Genomic DNA, 6,000 nt, shown 5'->3' with positions numbered 1-6,000 from the left:
CTTCTGCAGCCGCATATTGAAAGGCTATCACTTGCAGGGCTTAGCATCTTGCTGCCACTAGTTTTCCTTGCCAGCATCCAATATTTTTCTTGCCAGCATCCTGCATTCAGTGCTACCCAAAGCTCTCATGCTTCAAGAAGCCAGCAATGAATGCTTCTCTCCTCCTGTAATTAAAAGCCTAGAGAAAAGAACACAATTTAGTCCTCTCTCAGTTCCCCTTGGCTGGCAGTGGCTGCTGGAACCAGCCTCTTCACAGCCTAATAAGTCTGGGCACCTGCCCAGGTTGCCCAGCTGCTGCTACTGGCCTTACCTGTTGCTAGGCCACGGAAATAATATTTGCATTGTGTTAAATGCTCAACTGGAGACCGCCAAACTCTTCTACACTAGCTGAAAATTAATTATGAATGAACCTACCTTCCCATCCTGCTTATGGGGGAGACATTTTTTTCAGGGTCAGCATTTGCCTTGCAGAGGAAGAATATAGAAAAGCAAGCTGAATGGAGAAATGTGAATGGCTCTAATTTTTAGTTAGGACATCTTTCCCATTTCTCTGGCAGAAAACATATGGCCAAATGGTCTAAGTGGCTGATGTAATATGCTCACCCCTGGGAACACTGAGCATTGCCATTAACCTACTCCTTTGAATGAAAAGAACCTTTCCTTCTGATGTTATAAAGCTTTTCTCTGTTTTGCTAGCACCAAATATTGTGTTCTGCCTGCTCATATTAATTCTGTCTCTGTCTTTTCCTCCAAAATCCCTTGATAAAAGTGTGCATTGAGAAGAGGCAAAAGGAATGTGGAATAAATATCTCAGAGGATATTACAGTGGGGAGGGTCTGCTGAAAAACTAGGAATGGTTTGATTCATCCACAGGAAGACTAGGCAATCTTTTAAGACTGTTTTTAAACAAATATGTGAAATCTCATGAGATTTTGCCACTCTCACCCCTGAGATCCAGCATGATCTCAAATGAGACCTCAAGATCTTGCATGAGATTGCCAAGATCTGATGAGATCTCATGTAAGAGTGCTAAAATCTTGTGAGATTTGGGTCATGGAGTTAGAACAGATTGGCTGGTGTGGGTTTTCCAGGCTGTGTGGCCGTGTTCTGGAAGTTTTGATTCCTAACGTTTTGCCAGCATCTGTGACCGGCATCTTCAGAGAGCAGGAGCACAGACAGGAGCAGGGCACAGAGAGAACTGCTCCTGTCTGTGCTCCTGCTCTCTGAAGATGCTGGTCACAGATGCTGGAGAAACATTAGGAAACAAAACTTCCAGAACACGGCCACACAGCCCGGAAGACCCACACCAGCCATCGTATTCCGGCCGTGAAAGCCTTCGACAATACTTAGAACAGATTATTTCTGAAAAACTGCAGATGGTATATACAGCAGCTCGGTGCCCTATTGAATATGGCCTTCTCCCCATTAGATGAGGAATCAGAAATAGTTTAGATATCAATATGGTCAGATAAGGCTTTCCAAGGCTGGTGTACTCCAGAGGGCACCAGAACCCATACAATCCCAAGCCATCATAGCTAACAGTTTAGGATTCTGAAAGATGTAAATGCTTCTGGAGAACATCAGGATAGGTGAAGCTGGATAAAGGCCATGTGCTCTATATAGATTTGCCTTTGAAGAATTACCCAATTTCAAAAGAACTGCAAATAATCCAAATCCAAAAGTAGTAGTCAATTGTTTCACTGGCATTTTTGTACAATGCATGTAACTCTAATTTATTACATTTGCACTGATTATCAATTTGTTTCCAATCCCAATTCACAGTCATGTTTTTGACCTTCAAATAATTTACAATTAGGGTATTTGGAGGATCACCTCATTCCAGATCAATATATTTGATCCCTTCTGTAATGAAATACACCAAGCTCAGGATGAAACTCTATTCTAACACAAATAAAAGAATATCTAGACAAATAAGCTAGAATTTGTTTGAGTACTTAATGTGATTAAGATGAATTTAACTCTAAACCTGATTTGGATTTTAAGAGGTCTATTTTTATTCCTTCACACTACTTTAAGCAAATGTATATAATGTTAAATATATTTTAGTAAGGGCATCCTTCTAGAGCCTCATTGTAAATTGCAACTGCCAATTGCAAAAAATTGGATTTAATTTTCTACACTTGTAGAAAATTAGTGTAGCACTGAGCATTTATCTTAGTATTGGTTATTTGGAAGAAAGAAATTAAATATCAGCTCCTCTTTGGGCTCACACTGAAACTATTATTTGACCTAAACAAAATCCAGGAAAAAGTTGGAATCTGTGGACGTTTGAAGATCAGTTTAATTATCTTCACTTAGTGGGGCAAAATACGTATTGAAAATATTGGATCGTGGATATAATTTGGGACTTTTTGCCCCTGAAATGCTTACATTATAGAATAACCTCAGTTTAAAAATAGCTCTTAAACTGGGTCTCTCAAATATAATTACCTTTCAACCAACTGTGTTCCAAAGAAGCTGTTTTAAATCTTTAGGGACCTTAAATCGGAGTTAGGTAAATCAAAGAGCGTATCTTGACAATTTATTTTACTTAAACACCTTTTTGATTGGATTATTTGGTATTGATGCTATTGCTGCTTCTGAAGTTTGATAATACAGGTTCCAGATTAATCAACTGAATCTCCTAAGCAAACAATCTGTTTTTGTGAAGGAAAATGAAAGAAAATTAGTACTGAATTTCCCATTCTTGTAATCCAGTGGAAGATTGCTTTCAAGAATGTAACATGAGTTTATTTTAATCTTTAAATGAGGTTAATACAACAGAAAATGTTATTTCAGGTACATAGGACACCTGGAATCCATAATAATGGTTGCAGCAATCTTGTCATTGGAGAAGCAAGTGAGAAATAGGAACATTAACCCAGATGATCAGGTTTCATCTTATTACTTCTATATTTAGGATTATAGTCTACAGAATTGTTAGATCATTCAGGGTTAAGGGAGCATAAGTTCAGCTTTGGAATTTAGCAAGACATCAAGAAAGTTGAGCTTTTCACACAGGATAAATTTATACCTGATTTAAAGCATTGGATTGTTGATATGTGATGGACTGCTACTGTTTGAATTTGTTTTGGAGAATTGCTTTAAATAATGTGAAAGAACTTTTCTATGATCTTAAAATGAAGTTAATACAACATTTTTGGTTTTGTGTGTATTGACACCTCAGTAAATAAAAGTTGGCTGTCATTAACCTTGCTGTTGGAGATGCATTTCAGGAGCTGGACAATTAACTTGTCCTATTGTTGCCACATTTTGGGAGAAATTCACCATGATTGTTCAAGTGACAGAGGATCAATTAATATATGTTGTATATATACTTCTTGGCTATATTTCCAATATTTGATTTCTTTCAAGACTTTGGATGCCTGAGGGCTGGTTTAAAGGATTATTATAAAACACTGGAAACAAAACTCTGCACACTAATGGATTGTTATTAGGATTATCAAGTAATCAATTATCAAGTAATGGATTATCTTTCCCCATATTTATATAACATAATTTTCCATGCCTTTTTTCTTTCTTTTTTTCAAAAAATCATGATTATCAATTGATGTTACATTATATTGTTAGCAACATTGCATGAATGTATACTTTTTCCTCCATTAATTGTTATGATATTAGAACATGTGTATTTAAAATGTATGTATTACTTTTTCTAGTTTAAAAAGAGAACTTTGGAGCAATTTGGTACTTTTTGGGGGGTTGTTATGTTTTCCAGACGTTTTTACAGTGTGATGTTATCACATACTGTTTACACTGTTTTATGTATGTATAAATATATATAAATATATAGCTAGGTTTCCTGGAATTGCCTTCCTGAAACAGATTATTTCTTCCTGAGAGGGTGCTGGCATCATGGTTGGAACCTGTAGATGTCATTGCTATTTTTATGGCTTGACAGAATGTGGCCTCCTCATACGGATTAACAGCCAGCCTTAGGGTTTCTCCATCTGTTGTTTTACTGATTGTGAGCTCTGTTTGGTCCTGATGCTAAAGGTAGCTAAGAATAATCTTTATGAAGATGTATTTTGTGACTCTTGTGGTTCCTACATTTATAGCTCATGTTTCCTTTAAGGATTTCAAGGTTATACTGTACATGGGAGGCATTTCTCATTTCTCATGTATGTCATTCTAATGTACACATTTCCATATTTCTGGAAAGTGTAGATTACAACATATCCATGCATTCTAGTTCCCCCTTTTGTTCAGGAAATACAAAAAGGATAGATTCATATAAAATTGGGGAATAAATTTTTCATCTGTCTCTTCAAGAGCAATGTTTCAACATCTTGCTATGTACTGTAGGAATTAGATTTATATCCTGCCTTTTCTTCAGGAGCTCAAGATGGCATACAGAACATTTTCTCCTCCCATTTTCTCCACAGTAACATCCCTATGCACAAGGTTGGACTGAGAGAAAGTGACTGGCCCTGGGCCTCTGTGACTATGGGGTGGACATGAACATGGATCTCCCTGCTACCTGGCCAACACATTAACTACCATTTGCAATACCTTACTCTGCATTCTCCTGTGCAAGAGTGACCATCTAATTGAACCAAAACCAAAAATGAATGAATAGGAGCAGAAATATTCTCTGTTATGGAGTTTCCATTCATCTGAGTGCAATAGGTGGCCCCCGAACCTTGTTTCTGTATCCTTGGAATTACCCTTGGTTTGCATCGGGGAATCTTGGCAATGCAGTTGCCCAAAATGTGGGGTGGGGTTTCCTTCCGTTTTGAGGTGGGAAACATAGAAGACATCCTGAACAGTTTAAAGCAGCTTTTATGGTTTTATATACTTAAAAAAAAAACCATAATGAACAAAGACAAAAGGTCCATATCCCAGAAAGAATATTCTAGCTCTGTGTAGTTTTGTGACATGGCCCTGCCCACTTTGTCATCACCACAGTCACTGTTACACTTTGCTTTCCCTTAAAGTAAAATGTAGCCCCTGCTAAAAGGTTTCCCACTCTGCCTTTTGGGGTGCATCATACAAAGTTGATGCAGTTCTGGGCTCTTGATGCATAAGGCCTTCTAGTCCATGACAGGCAAGAACTGTAAAAAAAGAAGGAAGACACTGGACAATGGGATTGGATCAGATTAGGAGGCCAGCTGGCCAAACTAATAGGCTTTGGTTTAAAATAATTCTCTCTCTCAGATAGGAGAGAGAGAGGCTGGATGAAGGAAAAGGGCAAAAAGGAGATATTTAAAGGAGAAATCATAACTGGAAGAGTTTCCAGAGAAGTTGCTTTGTTATCTGTGTGTCTGTGCCAGAGAGGGGGCCGCTCCTGCTGGAAAACAGCAGAGATTTGTGGTCCTTCCAATGGATCACATAATCGAGATATAAGATTTTGTGAAATAAAATTCACCTCACTTACCATGTCCCTTTTTTCAAGGTGCCCTAGGCCATTTGCAGGATTTGGGGGGCAGGGAGGCATTTTAACATCCAAGTAGGAGGGAAGAGGCCATACCTTAATCATGGAACATTTCCTTTACATCCTATTGGCCACAGATTCAATCTCTTGTACTTTTAGTTTTAAAAGAATGGTGGAAAAGACATCTGCTTGAGAACAGTGGAGGATTGTTGCTGGTCAGAATGCATCAATCTAGACTACAGGGACAAATTGGTTGAAGACAGCTTCCAAGATGACAATTCTCAGGGCAATGTACAATAATTTGATTTCTGGGAGTGCTCAAGAATGTTTCATTAAACATTGCAGTACTTTCCTATCTCTCTGGGGCTGAAACTACTATTCTGTGCTGTACTGGAAAATATGAAAGGTGTCTTTGCCGCAGCCTCACACCAGAATGCCTTGGTGTTCAGGTCAGCCTTCAACCCAACCCTACATTTCCTAGGACAAGGCAGATGGCTATTCCCACTTCAGAGTAGTTCAGCTGGAAAATACTATCACTCCCTTCCAACACTGTGATATTAGAAGAGCCAGTGATGACAAGAGAGACAGGCCAATCAAGAAGAAAG

The sequence above is a fragment of the Python bivittatus genome, unplaced genomic scaffold (genome assembly GCF_059951505.1).
Source record: "Python bivittatus isolate LINGU-HERP-01145 unplaced genomic scaffold, Pbiv_v1 ctg000080_np1212, whole genome shotgun sequence".
Lineage (NCBI taxonomy): Eukaryota > Metazoa > Chordata > Lepidosauria > Squamata > Pythonidae > Python > Python bivittatus.
This window is presented reverse-complemented; position numbering follows the sequence as displayed.